At 43.3% G+C, this 20,568-nt stretch overlaps 1 protein-coding gene across 2 annotated transcripts in view; it reads right to left on the reverse strand.

Moving 5' to 3' along the window:
- Window positions 1-20,568, reverse strand: part of LOC140405772 (Fc receptor-like protein 5) — a 79,264-nt gene that overhangs the window by 24,839 nt on the left and 33,857 nt on the right. The gene's annotated exons all lie outside the window — the stretch shown is intronic.

A 20,568-nucleotide genomic window follows, 5' to 3' on the forward strand; every position in this document is an offset into this window, starting at 1 on the left:
ATGGCAGGGGAGGCAGTGCAATGTTCCTCCTGCAGAATGTTTGAGGTGAGGGACGCCATCAGTGTCCCTGCTGATTTCACCTGTGGGAAGTGCACCCATCTCCAGCTCCTCAGACACCGCGTTAGGGAACTGGAGCTGGAGCTGGATGAACTTCGGATCATTCGGGAGGCAGAGGTGGTTATAGATAGAAGCTTCAGGGATGTAGATACTCCGAAGAATCAAGATAGATGGGTGACGGTGAGAGGGGCTGGGAGGAAGCAGTCAGTACAGCGATCCCCTGTGGTTATTCCTCTTAGCAACAAGTATTCAGATTTAGATACTGTTTGGGGCGGGGGGGGGGGGGTGCTTACCAGGGGTAAGCCATTGGGTGCAGGCCTCTGGCACAGAGTCTGTCCCTGTTGCTCAGAAGGGAAGGGGGGAGAGGAGTAGAGCATTAGTCATTGGAGACTCCGTAGTTAGGGGGATAGATAGGAAATTCTGTGGGAACCAGAGAGACTCGAAGTTGGTGTGTTGCCTCCCAGGTGTCAGGGCCGCGATGTCTCGGATCATGTTTTCGGGATCCTTAAGGGAGAGGGGGAGCAGCCCCAAGTCATGGTCCACATAGGTACCTACGGCATAGGTAGGAAAAGGGATAGGGATGTAAGGCAGGAATTCAGGGAGCTAGGGTGGAAACTTAGATCTAGGACAAACAGAGTTATTATCTCTATGGAAGAGTGCCAGAAGACTGGAGGATAGCAAATGTTGTCCCCTTGTTCAAGAAGGGGAGTAGAGACAACCCCGGTAACTATAGACCAGTGAGCCTTACTTCTGTTGTGGGCAAAGTCTTGGAAAGGTTTATAAGAGATAGGGTGTATAATCATCTGGAAAAGAATAGTTGGATTAGAGATAGTCAACATGGTTTTGTGAAGGTTACGTCATGCCTCACAAACCTTATCGAGTTCTTTGAGAAGGTGACCAAACAGGTGGATGAGGGTAAAGCAGTTGATGTGGTGTATATGGATTTCAGTAAAACGTTTGATGAGGTTCCCCACGGTACGCTATTGCAGAAAATACGGAAGCATGGGATTCACGGTGATTTCGCAGTTTGGATCAGAAATTGGCTCGCTGGAAGAAGACAAAGGGTGGTGGTTGATGGGAAATGTTCAGACTAGAGTCCAGTTACTAGTGGTGTACCACAAGGATCTGTTTTGGGGCCACTGCTGTTTGTCATTTTTATAAATGATCTGGGGAGTGTGTACAAGGATGGGTGAGTAAATTTGTAGATGACATTAAAGTCGGTGGAGTTGTGGGCAGTGCGGAAGGATGTTACAAGTTACAGAGGGACATAGATAAGCTGCAGCGCTGGGCTGAGAGGTGGCAAATGGAGTTTAATGCGGAAAAGTGTGAGGTGATTCATTTTGGAAGGAATAACAGGAAGACAGAGTACTGAGCTAATGGTAAGATTCTTGATAGTGTGGATGAGCATAGAGATCTCGGTGTCCATGTACAAACATCCCTGAAATTTGCCACCCAGGTTGAGAGGGTTGTTAAGGCGTACGGTGTGTTAGGTTTTATTGGGAGAGGGATTGAGTTTCGGAGCCATGAGGTCATGTTGCAGCTGTACAAAACTCTGGTGCGGCCGTATTTGGAGTATTGCGTACAGTTCTGGTCGCCGCATTATAGGAAGGACGTGGAAGCATTGGAAAGGGTGGAGAGGAGACTTACCAGAATGTTGCCTGTTATGGAGGGATGATCTTATGAGGGAAGGCTGAGGGACTTGAGGCTGTTTTCGTTGGAGAGAAGAAGGTTAAGAGGTGACTTAATTGAGGCATACTAGATGATCAGAGGATTGGATAGGGTGGACAGTGAGAGTCTTTTTCCTCAGATGATGATGTCTAGCACGGGGGGGACATAGCTTTAAATTGAGGGGACATAGCTATAGGACAGATATCAGAGGTAGGTCCTTTACTCAGAGAGTAGTAAGGGCGTGGAATGCCCTGCCTGCAACAGTAGTAGACTCGCCAAAACTAAGGGCATTCAAATGGTCATTGGATAGACATATGGACGATAAGGGAATAGTGTAGATGGGCTTTAGAGTGGTTTCACAGGTCAGCGCAACATCGAGGGCCGAAGGGCCTGTACTGAGCTGTAATGTTCTACATTCTATTTTCCATGAATAGAATGGTTAGTGCTGCTCCAGTTGCAGTGTTCTAGATGATTAAATACATTTACCAATAATATAGGTAGAATTGGTTGTTATACTACTGAGGGTTGGACAGAGATCTGAGGGACAATATTAAATTCACGAGCTAGGAGTTGCAAGAAGAGTGAAACTCTGGAAAGGTCTCCAAAACAAATCGTCATTGAGTGCTGTGGTGGAGCCGGCAAACCATAGTTTCAAAACAGATAGAGATCCATTTTGATCACCAAGATGAGTAGGTGTAGTTTAGGCACAGCTGAAGCATAGTTGTAGATATTCCAATTTCTGAATGGCCTGCTCCTCTTCCCCACTTACAATGCAACGTGCAAAATGGACTGAGTATTTTCTGAAAATTCAAAGCCAGGGGAATGAGCCATCAGACACATGGTGCGTCATTCTCCCAGAAGATGACATTGCAAAACGTTTGCCTCTATTGTGAGTAACTTCTCCATGGTTAATTGGTATAGAAGATCCATAACGATTCTAATTATTCCTTGATGCAGCTAGATCATCTCACCAGGCCAGCTCGTTTGGGAGTATTGGTCAGGATTTTCTGAATGGAGGAATGTGACTAGTGGTGTTCCGCAGTGTTTCAGTGCTCGGACCTTTTCTGTTTGCAGGATATATAAATGATCCTGGGATATATAAATGAGAAAATGTAACTGGTCTGATTAGTATGTTTGCAGATGACACAAAGCTTGGTGAAATTACAGATAGCGATGAGTTTCGTCAAAGGTTACAGCTGGATGTAGATCGATTGGAGACTTGGGCAGAATGATGGCGAATGGAGTTTAATCCACACAAATGGGACAGCACGGTAGCACAAGTGGCTAGCACTGTGGCTTCACAGCGCCAGGGTCCCAGGTTCGATTCCCTGCTGGGTCACTGTCTGTGCGGAGTCTGCGCGTCCTCCCCCGTGTCTGCGTGGGTTTCCTCCGGGTGCATCGGTTTCCTCCCAGAGTCCAAAGACTTGCAGGTTAGCTGTATTGGCAATGATAAATTGGCTTTAGTGAACAAAAAAAGAGGTTAGGAAGTTTAATTGGGTTACAGGGATAGTGCGAAAGTGTGTCGGTGCAGAATCGATGGGCCGAATGGCCTGCTTCTGCACTGTATGTTCTATGTTTTCTGTTCTAAATGTGAGGAAATGCATTATGGAAGGTCTAATGCAGATGAGAAATATACCGTAAACGACAGAACCCTCAAGAGTATTGACAGGCAGAGGGATCTGGATGAACAGGCCCACAGGAAACTAAGAGTGGCAATGCAGGTGCAGAAGGTAGTCGAGAAGCATACGGCATGCTTGCCTTCATCGGCCGAGGCACTGAGTATACAAATTAGCAAGTCATGCTGCAGCTGTATAAAACATTAGTGAGGCTACACTTGGAATTTAGTGTCCAATTTTGGTCGCCACACTACCAGAAGAATGTGGAGGTTTTTTTTTTGGGGGGGGGGATACAGAACAGGTTTACCAGCATGTTGCCTGGTATGGAGGACATTGGATATGAGGAGAGGTTGAATCAACTCGGTTTGCTGTCACTGGAACGACAGAGGTTGAGGGGCGACTTGATAGAAGTCTCCAAATTTATGAGGGGGATGGACTGAGTCGGTAGTCAAAAGCTACCAACTAAAAGAAGAGTCAATTACTGGGGGACATATTCAACGACCCAGCCTCTACAGCTCTCTGTTGTAAAGACTTCCACAGATTCACTGCCATCTGAGAGAAGAAATTACTCCTCACCTCTGTCAGAAATGGGCGACCACTAACTTTGGTCCTAGACTCTAAAACAAGAGGGAACATCCTCTCATTATTTACTCTGCCAGGCGCCCTGATAATTAAGTACCTGTCAATAAGCTCACGTCTCATTCTTTTGACTTCCAATGAGAATAGGCCCAATCCACTAATCTTCTCCTCAAAAGAAAATCCCTGGATTCCCGGGATCAACCTAGTTAAATCATCTTTGTACAACTTTCACTACCATTATATATTCCCTTCGATCAGGGGACCAAAACTGTTCACGGTATTAACAACAACTGACCCGAATGTTAACGATTGAAACCCACAAGTTCGATATCAGCTACAAGATTGTGCCCAGTTCTGGATGCTGGGTTTTTGGAAAGTCGTGAAGGCATTGGTGAGTGTAGAACTGATTCACTAGAATGGTGCCATGGAGGAGGGATTGGAGAAGTTGGGACGCTGTTCCTTGGAGAAAAGGTCGTCGAAGGGAGATTTGATAGATGCATTCAAAATTCAGGGGTCTCGGCAGTGTAGAGAGAGGGGAGTACTTTTCACACTCCTGAAATTATGTGGACGAAGGGACCCAGATTTAAGTGATTGGAAAGAAATAGCAAAACCGACTCAAAAGACAATTTTAACCACACGGGAATGCCTGTCGCCTGAAATGCTCTTACCGAGTGTATGATGGGGATAGGTTCACTCTCCGCTCCCATCAAAGAACTGAAATAAAGCAATATTCAAGGCTGTGCGGAGAAGGTGGGAGAATGGTGAAATGCTCATTGGGAGATACAGTGAGTAAAGATGAGCCGAATGGCCTACCTATGTTCTGGAAGCGTCCTGTGATTCTATGTGATTGTGTGGTTGAGCCCACAAGGGAACAGTCAATTCTGGATTTGGTGATGTATAATGGGCAGACTTGATTAGCGGTCTCAGGGTGAGGAAACCCTAAGGGACCATTGACCACAATATAATAGAATTTATCCGGCAATTTGAGAGCGAGAAGCTGGAGTCAGATGTAGCGGTATTACAATTAAATAAGGGGAACTACAAAGACATGAAGGAGGAGACGGCCAGAGTTGATTGGAAAGGGAGACTAGCAGGGAAGGCAGTGGAACAGCAATGGCAGGAGTTTGGGGCGTTATTCGACAGGCACAGCAGAAATTCATCCCAAGGAGGTGGAATCATGATAAGGGGAGGACACACATCCATGGTTGACGATGGGAGTCAAGGACAGCATAAAAGCAAAATAAAAAAGCATACAAAGTGGCGACGTTTAGTGGGAAGCCGGAGGATTGGGAATCAATTAAAAACGAGCAGAGGACAGCAAAACAGCAATAAGGAGAGGGAAGATGAAATAGGAGTGGCAGTTAGCTCGGAATATGAAAGATGATAGGAAGAGTTTCTTTCAAACAGTAAAAGATAAAAGAGAGGTAAAAATATATATTGGACCACTGGAAAACTTGGCTGGAGAAGTAATAATAGGAAACAAAGAAATGGCAGAGGAACTGAATAGTTACTTCGCATCAGTCTTCACGGTAGAAGACACCAATGGGATGTCAGAGCTCCAGGGGGCAGAGGTGAGTGCTGTGACCATCACTAAGGAGAAGGTTCTGGGGAAACTGAAAGGTCTGAAGGTGGATACGTCACCTGAACCGGATGGACGACACCTCAGTGTCCTAAAAGAGACAGCTGAGGACATTGTGGAGGCATTGGTGGTGATTTTGCACGAATCACAGGAGGCATATAGGGTCACAGAGGACTGGAAAGTGGCTAATGTAACACCACTGTTTCACAAGGGAAGTCATCGGTCAGTTAGCCTGACTTCGGTCATTGGTAAGATTTTGGATTATGTTATTAAAGATGAGATCGCAAAGCACTTGGACGGCAAAGAAGTACTGAATCAGCACGGCTTTGTCAAAGGGAGGTCATGTCTGACAAATCTGTTCGAGTTCTTTGAGGAGGTAACAAGGAAGTTAGACAAAGGAGAAACAGTGGGCGTGATTTATTTAGATTTTCAGAAGGCCTTTGACAAGGTACCGCATAGGAGACTGTTAAATACGTTAAGAGCCCATGGTGTTCAGGGTAAGATCCTGGCGTGGATAAAGGGTTGGCTGACTGGCAGAAGGCAGAAAGTGGGGATAAAGTGATCATTTTCAGGATGGCAGCCGGTGACTAGTGGTGTGTCTCAGGGGTCTGAGCTGGGATCTCAGCTTTCCACAACATGCATTAATGATCTGGCAGAAGGTTTGCAGCAGGTTCGAAGATCTGTAGAGAGACAGATGGTATTGTGGAAGCAAGGGGGCTGCAGAAGGATTTGGACAAACTAGGAGAGTTGGCAATGAAGTGGCAAATGAAATACAATGTGGAAAAGTGTGAGGTTATGCACTTTGGAAAGAGAAATTTAGGCCTAGACTATTTTCTAAATGTGGAAATGCTCAGGAATTCAGAAGCACCAAGGGATTTGGGGGTCCTTGTTCACGATTCTCTTAAGGTCAATGTGCAGGTTCAGTCGGCAGCTAAGAAGGCAAATGCAATGTTAGCATTCATAACAAGAGGGAGAGAATACAAGACCAGGGATGCCCTTCTCAGGGTGTATAACGTTCTAGTCAGACCCCATTTTGAATATTGAGCAGTTTTGGGCCCCTTATCTGAGGAAGAATATGCTTTGCCTTCGAAAGGGCCCAGAGGAGGTTCACAAGAATGATCCCAGGAATGAAGAGCTTGTCGTATGAGGAACGTATATGGGTCTGTTCTTGTTGGAGTTTAGAAGGATGAGGGGGATCTTATTGAAACTTGCAGGTGACTGCGAGGCCTGGATAGAGTGGACGTGGAGAGGATGTTTCCATTTCTGGGAAAAACTAGAATCAGAGGACACCATCTCAGACCAAAAGGACGATCCTTAAAAACAGACATGAGGAGGAATTTATTCAGCCAGAGGGTGGTGAAGCTGTGGAACGCTTTGTCGCAGAAGGCTGTTGAGGCCAGCAGTAATTTTTCAGTTTACTGTTCGTGTTTTTTGGTAAAAAAATGTAGCCCATTTCTTCCCACTTCATTCGCTACACCTCGACCTGACGTTTAGGAGTTTAATTCTTTTTGCTTACTTTTTAACCCTCACGGGGTGAGCTGACGACGGCGGTATATAGACGGTAATGGCAAGAAGTGGTGAGGTTTAACGGGGATTATCGGTTATAGAACAGGCTCCTCTAGGTGGGTGTGGGGCACCACCAAGTCCTTTGGGTTTTAAGCTAGCGCTTGTAGTACTCTGGCGGACAATATAGTAGATTATTGTCTAAGTTTATGGTAGGGCATAGTAGGGTATCTAATCCTAGTTTGGGGCCCAACTGTCGTGACATCAAGATTTCTGGTAATTTAGAGTCACTTTCGTCGTTGATTATTCTGTTCATGAGTGCGTATAACAGCTTGATGAGTTCATAACTGTATTTAATTGGAGATTAATCCTTAAATCACACTTTACGCCGGGAAATGTTACTATGAGTTACTCGCATAACCGCGGTGGCTGGCACGAGATTTACCAACTCTATCGACTTTAACTGATTCATGCTTTCGCTTATGTTATCAATGTTTATTACTGCTGAAGTCCCTTGGGGGTGTGGCTTAGCAAGGCGCCTTGGGCCACGTGACGTGTGCCTGATGCCCGCTCCTAATTATTTAATAGAATACTTGGGGCATTCTCACGGGGATGCTGAAACTTGCATGTATAATTTTAGTTATAATTAACACTCAGGTCAGGACCAAACCTAACGGGCCCACGGAAAATTTTATTTCCCATCTTAGCATCTTCAGTGCCATGCTTTAAATTAAGCTACGTTAGCATCACATTATAACACTATACAGTGATTTTTCCACATGCTTAGTAAAATAATATATGTCGGCCCTCGTTTTCGGGGTTTTTCGAGGTGTCCGTGTATATTAAGGGTTTTTTACCAAAAAAAAGGTTTTGAAATTTTATTTTTTCTTTTTCTCTCAAAGCCGGGGAGAATATAATAATGATCAATTATGCCAGATATATAGCTTTATGCCCCATATAATGATATACCAACCTGCACTAATTAATTACGGAGGTGGATTTTTTGTGGATTAATAGTATGTTTTCCTTAAACCATAGTTACACTAATCAAAAAAATCGAAACGTGACATATATGACGTCATTATCTCTATTCCTTTCAGATATGGTCTTTTGACAATCATACCGAAAAAAAAAAGCTGGGAGGGAGATAAATCTTGAGACAGTCAAGGATTATGTGTCATTAAAGGGAGCGAGCGTAATACCAGTTTGATGCAGTTAAGGGTGATATGTATATCGAGCATTAATCAGATGCCAGATTTGATCAATTAGTGGGGATTAATCAGTAATGTGCCACAAACCGAACAATTTTTTCCATTAAATAGGGAGATACGGGTTTCTATCCAGCCCTCATTAATTATAATTAAGTAAATGAGGGTTAAATGAATAATATAATGGAATGGAAATTTTGATCATATATGAATGAGGGTTAAATATTTAATGTAATGATATAGTTGGCAGTAACTTAATGTGTATTAAACATAGTATGTAATGATATAGTGGATTATAGATTAATGGGGACTAAGCATAGATATATGATACTAGTAGGGGATAGTCTATTAAAGTTGATATATGAATGAGGGTATTATGTATATATTAAGGTATGTGGGCTATGTCATATATATGTTAAACTGAGCAGCAAAAATCAAAATTTGCAAATAATCATTTTTTATTCAAAAATCAGGTGGTTGGGAAAAGCATAATTGTTGGAATTAAAATTTTTAGCATTGAAGAAGATTTAGATTTTGTAAATTGTCAGAGCCGTGTGAGCGTGAGGCTGCGACTAGGATTGCTAGTCCTGCACTAGCTTCGCAGGCTGAGAAAGTAAGGAGAATCATAGGTCAAATTGAACTAGAAGTAGAATTCAATATTAAGGATCAGGTTGCGGTAGCAACAAAGAGGGTTAGTATTATTCCTTCTAAACATAAGAGTGCGGATAAGAGGTGTGAGCGGTTAAATGCGAGGCCTATCAGGCCCAGTTTCAATGCTGAACTGAAGCTAAAATATATTGAGGACATAAAGTGTTTATGGACTCTCACCATAATTTACTAAGCCGAAATTAGTGGTCTTAATTTTGGACTAAACACTTATTCTGCTCATTCCAGTCCTCCTTGAAGTCATTCAAGGTAAGAAGGTAAGAAGAACTAGAATAATTGCCGTTCAAAATATTGTGGAGAATGGTGAAAATAGTTGATTTCCTCATGGAAGGGGGAGAAGAAGGGCAATTTCTAAGTCAAAAAGTAGGAAGAGGATGGCTACAAGAAAGAATCGTAGGGAGAATGGTAGGCGTGCGCTACCTAATGGGTCAAAACCACATTCATATGGAGACAATTTTTCGTTATCAGGTTTTAATGATGGAAGTCAAAATGCAATAAAAGCAAGGATTAGGGAAACCAGGGCCGTGATTGCGACACAAAACATGATGAGGCTCATTACTTTTCCTTGGGTTTTAACCAAGATTAAGTAATTGGAAATCACTTGTACTAATTTATACTAGAAAAGTAATTATGAGCCTCATCAATAAATAGACACATAGAGGAATAACCATACTACATCAACAAAATGTCAGTATCATGCGGCAGCTTCAAAGCCAAAATGATGTTCAGATGTAAAATGATATTGGACTTGTCGTAGAAGACAAACTGCTAAGAATGTTGTGCCAATGATAACATGGAGGCCATGAAAGCCTGTGGCTACGAAGAATGTTGTTCCATACACCCCATCAGCGATGGTAAAGGGCGCTTCATAATATTCTATGGCTTGAAGGGCTGTAAAATAAACACCTAAGATAATAGTTAGGCTAAGTGCTTGAATAGTTTCTTTTCGGTTCCCCCCTATTAAACTATGGTGGGCCCAAGTTACGGTTACTCCTGAGGCTAGAAGCACTGCAGTATTTAGAAGTGGTACTTCGAATGGGTCTAGTGGACTAATTCCAGTGGGTGGTCAACACCCCCCTAATTCAGGGGTAGGGGCTAAACTTGAATGGTAAAAGGCTCAGAAAAAGCCTAGAAAGAAAAACACTTCTGATACAATAAAAAGAATTATTCCGTAACGGAGCCCTTTTTGGACAGGAGGTGAATGATGTCCTTGAAATGTGCCCTCACGAATAATATCTCGTCATCATTGGATTATGGTGAGGAGAAGGAGGGTAAGTCCTAAGTCAAGGAGGAGTAATGTGTGAAAGTGAAATCAGATGGCTAGGCCTGATGTTATAAGAAGAGCAGCGGTAGCTCCGGTTAATGGTCATGGGCTTGGGTCAACTATGTGATATGCATGTGCTTGGTGAGCCATTATACATTTTCTTGTAGATATAGGCTTAAAAGGAGAACAAATACATATGCTTGAATCATTGCTACAGCTACTTCCAAAATAGTTAATAAGAGCAGTACGAGAGAGGTTAATATAGCTACGGTTGGCATTATAGTTAAAAGTACAAAGGCTGCAGTTGCGATTAATTGTATAAGAAGGTGACCAGCTGTTAAATTGGCTGTTAATCGGACTCCTAAAGCTAATGGTCGAATAAATAAGCTGATAGTTTCGATAATAATTAATACTGGTACTAAAGGAGTTGGTGTACCTTCAGGTAATAAGTGTCCGAGAGCAATGGTTGGTTGATTAAGTATGCCAATTAATACAGTTGTAAATCACAAAGGTAAGGCAAAAGCTATATTAATGGAAAGTTGGGTTGTAGGGGTAAAGTGTAAGGGAGGAGTCCTAGAAGATTGATGGTAATTAAGAATAATATTAGGGCTGTAAATAAAATAGCTCATTTATGACCTCCGAAATTTATAGGTTGTATAAGCTGATAAATAAATCGGTGAATAAATCATGCTTGAAGAGTCAATAGTCGGTTATTTAATCATCGAGAAGTTGGGGTGGGGAAAATTAATCATGGGAGTGAAATAGCTAGGGCAATTAGTGGAATTCCTAGAAGAGAGGGACTTAAGAATTGATCAAAAAAGCTTATAATCATGGTCAGTTTCAGGGGGCTGGTTTAGATTTTTCTGTACTTTTCAAGGTAGGTTCATTATTAAATAAGTGGTTTATCACTTTATTTGGGAGAATGGTTACGAAAATAACTCATGAAAATAAGAGAATAATAAATCAAGGGCTAGGATTTAATTGAGGCATATCACGAAGGGTGGTAGGGAATCACCAATATTTAGCTTAAAAGGCTAATGCTTGGCCCGGTTTAGCTTCTTAGTGAAGCTTCTTCTAATATTAATGAAGATCAGGTTTCGAAGTGTTCAAGGGGAACTGCTTCTACAACAATGTGTATAAAACTATGGTTAGCCCCACAAATTTCAGAACATTGGCCGCAGTAAACACCCGGGCGAGAAATAATAAAGGCGGTTTGATTAAGCCGTCCAGGGACAGCAGCTATCTTTACTCCGAGGGCTGGAACAGCTCATGCATGAAGGACATCTTCTGCTGATACTAGAACTCGGATGGGGGATTCTATACGTACAACTATTCGATGATCTGTTTCTAATAAACGAAATTGACCCGGGGCGAAGTCTTGTGTTTGAATTATATAAGAGTTAAAGCCCAAGTCTTCATAATCTGTATATTCGTAGCTTCAATATCAGTGATGGCCTATAGCTTTAATAGTTAAGTGAGGGTCATTGATTTCATCTATGAGGTATAGAATCCGCAAGGATGGTAGAGCAATTATGATAAGAATAATAGCAGGGAGAATAGTCCAGACAATTTCGATTTCTTGAGAATCAAGAATATATTTATTTGTGAGTTTAGTCGAAACTATTGCTGTAATAATATAGAGGACTAAGGTGCTAATTAAAAATACAATTATTAATGTGTGGTCGTGAAAGTGATTAAGTTCTTCCATAACTGGGGAGGCTGCATCTTGAAATCCTAATTGTGAGGGGTGTGCCATTATTAATTAAGATGCGCGAGGTTTAAACTCACAATTCTGCCTCGACAAGGCAGTGTGATATGTTTTACTAGAATCTTATAAAGAAAGTGGCAGAGTGGTTATGTAGTTGGCTTGAAACCAACTTATGGGGGTTCAATTCCTTCCTTTCTTGTTAAAATGATCGTTGGATTTGTACAAATGCTGGTTCTTCGTAGGTGTGGTAGGGGGGTGGACAACCATGAAGTCATTCTACATTTGCGTTAGGGAGTTCAATGGATAACACTTCTCGTTTTGAAGCAAAGGCTTCTCAGATAATAAATAGTAATATAATTACGGCTACAAGGGAAATTAAAGAGCCGATTGATGAGACTGTGTTTCATAGGGCATATGCATCTGGGTAGTCAGAATAACGTTGTGGCATTCCTGCTAGGCCTAGGAAATGTTGTGGGAAGAAGGTTAAATTTACTCCAATAAATATAATTATAAATTGGATTTTTGTTCAAGTCGAGTGAAGGGTAAAGCCTGATATTAAAGGAAATCAATGAATAAAACCTGCTATAATAGCAAAAACTGCTCCTATGGAAAGAACATAGTGGAAATGGGCTACTACGTAGTAGGTGTCATGAAGAACAATATCTAAAGAGGAATTAGCTAAAACAATCCCTGTTAGTCCTCCAACAGTAAATAAGAAAATAAACCCAAGTGCTCATAATAAGGGTGTTTCTCGTTTGATAGATCCCCCATGAAGTGTTGCTAGTCAGCTAAATACTTTAACACCTGTTGGAATAGCAATAATTATTGTTGCTGAGGTAAAGTAAGCTCGTGTATCTACATCTATTCCTACTGTAAATATGTGGTGAGCTCAGACAATAAAACCAAGTAGCCCAATTGCTATTATTGCTCAAACTATTCCTATATAACCAAAGGGTTCTTTTTTACCTGAATAGTAGGCTACTACATGGGAGATTATGCCGAACCCAGGTAAAATTAAGATGTAGACTTCTGGATGACCAAAAAATCAGAATAAATGTTGATAAAGCATTGGGTCTCCACCTCCTGCAGGATCAAAGAATGTTGTATTAAGATTTCGGTCTGTTAATAGCATTGTAATCCCGGCTGCAAGGACAGGGAGAGATAGAAGAAGAAGAACAGTCGTTACAAGAATAGATCATACAAATAAGGGAGTTTGGTATTGTGAGACAGCTGGGGGTTTTATATTAATAATAGTTGTAATAAAATTAATTGAGGCCAAAATTGATGAAATGCCAGCTAAGTGAAGAGAGAAGATGGTTAAATCAACGGATGCTCCGGCATGGGCTATATTACCAGCTAATGGGGGATAAACTGTTCATCCAGTCCCTGCACCAGCTTCTACTCCAGCTGAAGCCGGTAGAAGAAGGAAGGAAGGAGGAAGCAATCAAAAGCTTATATTATTTATACGAGGAAAAGCTATGTCTGGTGCACCAATTATTAATGGTACTAATCAGTTTCCAAACCCACCAATTATTACTGGCATAACTATAAAGAAAATTATTACAAAGGCATGGGCTGTCACGATTACATTATAAATCTGATCATCACCCAAGAGTGAACCCGGTTGCCCGAGTTCAGCTCGGATAAGAAGACAAAGCTGTCCCAACTATGCCTGCTCATGCACCAAAGATTAAATATAGGGTACCGATGTCTTTGTGGTTAGTAGAAAAGAGTCAACGATTAATTGCCACAGGTAAGATGGCTGAGAGTCAAGCGGCGGATTGTAGCTCCGTGCATAGAGGTTAAATTCCCCTTCTTATCACAGCTCTGCAGTATTTTTTTATGTTGGATTGCAAATCCAAAGCAGGAGACTAAATTCTCCCGGGGCTTTCTCCCGCCCTACCGGTATGACGGCGGGAGAAAGTTAGATAAAATTTCGTTGGATTAAACGCTTAGCTGTTAACTAAGACTTTCATAGGATCGAGGCCTATTTATCTAGAAGATTTTAGCTTAATAAAAGCATCTGGGTTGCATTCAGAAGATGTGAGATAAAGTCTTGCAAATCTTAGCAGAAATTAGAGGGGTTTCACCCCTATTTAAAGCTTTGAAGGCTTTTGGTCTAATTAACCTAAATTTCTTATGTTAAAAGTATAAGAATTAGGGCAGTTATTGGGAGGAGGAATATGGAGATGGAGGCGGATATTAATAAAATTAAGGCGGGGGCATAAGATTTTGTTCGTCATGTAGATAATATATTAATGGGACCGGGGACATAAGTTAATGTGGTAGCATAACATAGGCGGATATAAAATAAACTGAGGAGGGTTATTAAAGCTATAGCTGTGGCTGGGATAATTAGGTTCTGTTTTGTTAATTCTTGTAAAGTTAATCATTTGGGTATAAAGCCTGATAGGTAAACCACCTAATGAGAGAAGGGTTATTAAGGCAATGACTGATAATAGGGGGGATTTTAAGGAGGAAGAGGAAATGGAGTTAATTTCTGTTGAGTTAAGCATTTTAAATAAGAGGAATGTTGTAAGTGTTATAAATATGTAAAGGATCAGATTTAATAGGGTTAAACCAGGTGAATAATGTAGAATTGTAATTATTCAACCTAAGTTGGCGATTGATGAGTAGGCTAGAATTTTTCGCAGTTGTGTTTGGTTAAGACCCCCTCATCCACCCACAATTGTTGATGTTACGCCAAATAAGAGTAGGAGGTTAGGATTTAATAAAGGTGATAGTTGAAGGAGAATAGCGAATGGGGCAAGTTTTTGTCAAGTTGACAGGATAAGGCCTGTAGTTAGATCTAATCCTTGAAGAACTTCTGGTAATCAGAAGTGGAGGGGGGCAAGACCAATCTTTAAGGCTAGTGCTGCTGTTGCTAGTGTGGCGGAGGTGGGATTAATTCATTCAATTAAACTTCATTCTCCTGAAGTTCAAGCGTTTGTGACACTAGCAAACAAAAATAAAGCTGAGGCAGTTGCTTGGGTGATGAAGTATTTTGTGGTGGCTTCTACTGCTCGGGGGTGATGTTGACGAATTATAAGGGGAATAATAGCTAGAGTATTAATTTCTAGTCCTATTCAGACTAATAATCAATGGGACCCAATGAATGTTAAAAGTGGTCCCGAGCCCTAGGCTTGAAATAATAATGGTTAGTATGGTTGGATTCATTAGTAAAGGAAGGAATTTAACCACCATGGCTGGGGTATGGGCCCAAAAGCTTTAATTAGCTGACTTTACTTAGGAATGGTATAATAGGAAGTACATAGAGTTTTGATCTCTAAGATATGGGTTCAAGCCCTATTTTTCTAGGAGGAAGAGGAAAGATTTTAACTTTCATTATCCACTCTATCAAAGTGGCCCTTTGTTCAGGCACGCTTCCTGATTAGGTTAGGGGGGTAGACTTGTTGTGGCAAGGGGTAGGGCTATATGTCATAAAATAATTGCTAAGGTTAATGGCAAGAAATTTTTTCATACTAAGTGTATAAGTTGATCATACCGGAATCTATGCTCGGATTCATAAGAAAAATACGGTGAGTATTGTGGCTTTAATTATTAGGCTAAATGAGGAGATTTGTGGTATGAGGGGATTATAGGAGGTTCCTATAAATAGAATGACGGAAAGGGTATTTATTAGTAAAATGTTTGTATATTCAGCAAGGAAAAATAGAGCAAAGGGTCCCCCTGCATATTCAATATTGAACCCGGAAACTAATTCTGATTCCCCCTCAGTTAAGTCGAATGGTGCTCGGTTGGTTTCTGCGAGTGTTGAAATGTATCATATTAGGGCTAATGGTCATCCTGGAATTAAAAGTCAAATTGTTTCTTGAGCAAGATTAAAGGTATGTAGGGTAAAGCCTCCAGCGAAGATGATTATTGAAAGGAGGATTAAGCCCAAGCTAACCTCATAAGAGATAGTTTGTGCTACGGCTCGTAGTGCCCCTATTAGGGCGTATTTCGAATTAGATGCTCATCCGGAGCCTAAGATGGTATATACGGTTAGGCTTGAGATTGCTAGAATAAATAGGAAACCTAAATTAAGGTTAATAATAGAGTGAGGGAGGGGGAGTGGTATTCATATTAAAAGGGCTAGGGCTACTGTTGGGGTAATTAAAAATAGGAAGGGGGAGGATGCTGAGGGGCGAATGGGCTCTTTAATAAATAATTTTAACCCATCAGCAATGGGTTGAAGGAGGCCGTAGGGGCCTACAATATTCGGGCCCTTGCGGAATTGCATGTAGCCGAGAATTTTTCGTTCAATTAAGGTAAGGAAGGCTGTAGCAAGGAGAACAGGGATAATATAGGCAAGAGGGTTAATTAAATAGAGTATTGTGGACTGGAGCGTAGTTGAGAAGAGGATTTGAACCTCTGAATTAAAGGACTTAGGTCTTTTGCACTTACCAGGCTCTGCCACCTCAACAATCCTTTTCTTGGGCAATAGATAATCTTTTCTTATCTATTTTAGTTTGGTTCAATAGATGAAAATGGGGCGTGCCAATAGTATTGGCCCCATTTCTCCGGTCATTTCGTACTAGGAAAAATAAATTCATAGATAGAAACTGGCCTGGATTTCTCTGGTCTGAACTCAGATCACGTAGGACTATTAATCGTTCAACAAACGAACCCTTAATAGCGGTTGCACCATTAGGATGTCCTGATCCAACATCGAGGTCGTAAACCCTTTTGTCGATAGGAACTCTGAAAAAGGATTCCGCTGTTATCCCTAGGGTAACTTGGTTCATTGATCAGGAAATGCTGGGTCATTTTTCGATAAAAATTTTATCGGTTAGAATTGTAATTCTAACTTTTAAGTACTTGAGTACTCAGTCGATAAGGGGGATTTATTTTTCCCCTTGGTCACCCCAACCAAAAATAGTTAAATTAGAAGTATTATATTTTTTGTTTATGTCCTTGGATTATTAATATTTACATAATTAATTTATGTATTTGAAGCTCCATAGGGTCTTCTCGTCTAATGATGTTATACTCGCTTCTGCACGAGTAGATCAATTTCATTGATTAGAAAGTAGAGACAGTTAAACTCTCGTGGTGCCTTTCATACAGGTCTTCATTTAAAAGACAAGTGATTACGCTACCTTTGCACGGTCAAAATAACGCGGCCGTTGAACATTGTCACAGGGCAGGCGGGACCTCTTATAGGGGGCAAGAGGCGATGTTTTTGGTAAACAGGCGGAGTTTATGTTTGCCGAGTTCCTTTACTTTCTTTTAATCTTTCCTTAAGACATTCCTGTGTAGGGTTAACGAATGGTAAAATAGGCTTTTCTAGTTAAGAAATAAAATTATGATGGTCTCAGTCTGGGATCGTTTAATTATCAGTGATTTAACTCTTTCTGACATCCACTTGTGTCAGGAGAGGTTTATCCTCCTATTACTCATTTTAACAAAAGTTATTTTATATTCTTATAAAAAAAAACCAATAGGGTTAAGGGGGTTTTGAGTAAATATCTAAATTATGGGTTTTTATAAAACTAGAGCTGTGACGCTTTCTTAATAGGTGGCTGCTTTTAGGCCCACTTAAGAAAAAACCTCAATAACTATGATCATTAACCACCTTAAAAAGTTGTATCTTAATTTAGAAGGGCTGTTCCTCTTCTAAATAACTATTAATTTCTATGTTTAACTTTGATAAGAAAGTTCTTATTCAGTAGAAAGGAAATTAATGCAGAATTAAAGTTCTTTTCTTGGGTAACCAGCTATCACTAAACTCGGTAGGCTTGTCACCACTACCTGGAAGTCTTCCCACTCTTTTGCCACAGAGATGGGTTAGCTCTATTGTGCTGCTTCGAGGTAGCTCGTTTAGTTTCGGGGGGGTAGACTTAAGGGGCGTCATTCTCCGACCCCCCGCCGGGTCGGAGAATGGCCGTTGGCCGCCGTGAATCCCGCCCCCGCCGAAGTCTCCGCTCCCGGAGATTGGGCGGGGGCGGGAATCTGGCCGCGCCAGTTGGCGGGACCCCCCGCTGGATTTTCCGGCCCGGATGGGCCGAAGTCCCGCCCAGGAATTGCCTGTCCCGCCGACGTAAATCAAACCTGGTATTTACCGGCGGGACCAGGCGGCGTGGGCGGGCTCCGGGGTCCTGGGGGGGGGGGCGCGGGGCGATCTGACCTCGGGCGGTGCCCCCACGGTGGCCTGGCCCGCGATCGGGGCCCACCGATCCGCGGGCGGGCCTGTGCCGTGGGGGCACTCGTTCCCTTCCGCCTCCGCTACGGCCTCCACCATGGCGGAGGCGGAAGAGACTCTCCCCACTGCGCATGCGCGGGAAACTGACAGCGGCCGCTGACGCTCCCGCGCATGCGCTGGGAAACTGACAGCGGCCGCTGACGCTCCCGCGCATGCGCCGCATTTCCGCGCCAGCTGGCGGGGCAACAAACGCCATTTCCGCCAGCTGGCGGGGCGGAAATCCCTCCGGCGTCGGCCTAGCCCCTCAATGTTGGGGCTCGGCCGCCAAAGATGCGGAGACTTCTGCACCTTTTTGCCGGCGCGATGCCCGTCTGATTGGCGCCGGCTTTGGCGCCAGTCGGCGGGCATCCCGCCGTTGGGGGAGAATTTCGCCCAAGGTCTCTTCGCCTAATTTTTCTAATTAAATCATGATGCAAAGGGTACGAGGGTTAACCTCTGCTTTTTAGTACTTTAATTATTTGTTTCATTTCTTTTTCAGCATTCCCTTGTGGTACATAAGCTATTGCGCTATGGTCCTTGTTCTGTCGCCCATACTTAAGGGTGAAGAATGTTTTAGTTTAAGGTTGTGGTATAAGTGAAATTAATATAGTTAGGATTTAATAATTAATTAGGCTAGCTTTAAGGTTCAAAATGACCCGAATTGCACGGGTATTTCCTCAGTGTAAGGGAGGTGCTTTGCTAGTTTAGCCACAATTTGGTTCCAAGTGCACTTTCCAGTACACTTACCATGTTACAACTTGCTTCCTCTTGTTTAAGTAAGATGTTTTATAAAAAATAAGTGAATTTATTGAGGAGAGTGACGGGCGGTGTGTGTGCGCCCCAGAGCCAATTTCAGAGAAGAACTCTGTCCTTCTCTTACTGCTAAATCCACCTTTAGGTTAGACATCCAACGTAAGCCATCCACCAGTTCGACGGCTGCCACCGAGAAGGTAGGCCTCTCATTTAATAGACTTAGCATCCTGGAGATAATGGATAAAGATTTACTAGCGAGACATTTTCACGCTTCGTGAAGCACATCCAAACCGCCGTAGACCAAACCTTCTCAAACATTGTGGCGGAACGAGCAGGGCAGACTTTCAAGAGGGAATTGTAGAAAGAGTCCATGCGACCCGTAGACACGAGGTTGGCATGTTTTTTTCTTCAGCCACCATAACACACCACACATTACGACCAGAGCGGCATCGGTACAACTGCTGATGGGCCGCAGGTTGATAATCTGCCTTAGTTTGGCGTTCCCCGAGATTGGCGGGAAAGTGCAAAGGAATCCAGATCTCCAGAGGCAGTATTGAAGCAGGCGGATGCAGGACAGAGGTGTTCAACCGGGAGACACTTTATACGTCTGAACCTGTGGAGACAGTGATACTGGGGATACTAGGAACGATGATGGAATGGACGGGAACGGTATCTTGTATGGCATAAACACGGGAGGGGACGGTGTGGGAATACCTACAACCGCTGAAGCAGGGAGACAGCGTCAGGACCAATTTCACCATTTTCCAGCCCCGCTTGGCCTGGCGCGATTACCCCCCCCCCCCCTCCCCACCCACCCAGTGGCTTGAACACTGAGAACTGACTTAGACGATAAGATATAAGCACATAATTAGGCCTGTCGGCCCATCGAGTCTGCTCCGTCATTCAATCATGGCTGATATTTTTCTCAACCCCATTCTCCTGCCTTCTCACCATAACCTCTGATCCCCTTATTAATCATGACCTACCTATGTCTTATAGAGGCTCAGTGAATTGACCTCCGCAGCCTTCTGCGGCAAGGATTCCACAGATCCACCACCCTCTGGCTGAAGAAATCCTTCCTCATCTCTGTTTTAAAGGATCGTCCCTTTAGTCGGAGATGGTGTCCTCTGCTTCTAATTGTTCCTACAAGTGGAAACATTCTCTCCACGTCCACGCTACCCAGGCCTCACACTGTCCTGTAAGTTTCAATACGCCTCCCCCCCCCCCCCCCCCGCCCCGGCCCCGCCCCTCGACTTTCTAAACTCCATTGAGTACAGATCGAGTGTCCTCAACCACTCCTCATATGAGCAGTGGACCTTTGGGGAGACGGACGTTGTAAGCACCACGGAACCACGGGAACGATCTAATCGCTCTCCCCAGGGGGCTTGTGGAATACAATTTGCTCTGCTTAGGGACGGAGGCCCAATTTCTGGTCTCGTTAATTCCCCGAGATAAGAGCCAATTCAGAAGGGAATCGACAGCTCTGGCTGACCCTGGATAGGTCTTGCGGTGCTGTTAGCTGTTGTGATCGGAAATCAGGGGCGTCATTCTCCGACCCCCCGCCGGGTCGGAGAATGGCCGTTGGCCGCCGTGAATCCCGCCCCCGCCCCCGCGGAAGTCTCCGCTCCCGGAGATTGGGCGGGGGCGGGAATCCAGCCGCGCCGGTTGGCGGGACCCCCCGCTGGATTCTCCGGCCCGGATGGGCCGAAGTCCCGCCCAGAAACTGCCTGTCCCGCCGGCGTAAATCAAACCTGGTATTTACCGGCGGGACCAGGCGGCGTGG

Source organism: Scyliorhinus torazame, unplaced genomic scaffold (assembly GCF_047496885.1).
Source record: "Scyliorhinus torazame isolate Kashiwa2021f unplaced genomic scaffold, sScyTor2.1 scaffold_211, whole genome shotgun sequence".
Lineage (NCBI taxonomy): Eukaryota > Metazoa > Chordata > Chondrichthyes > Carcharhiniformes > Scyliorhinidae > Scyliorhinus > Scyliorhinus torazame.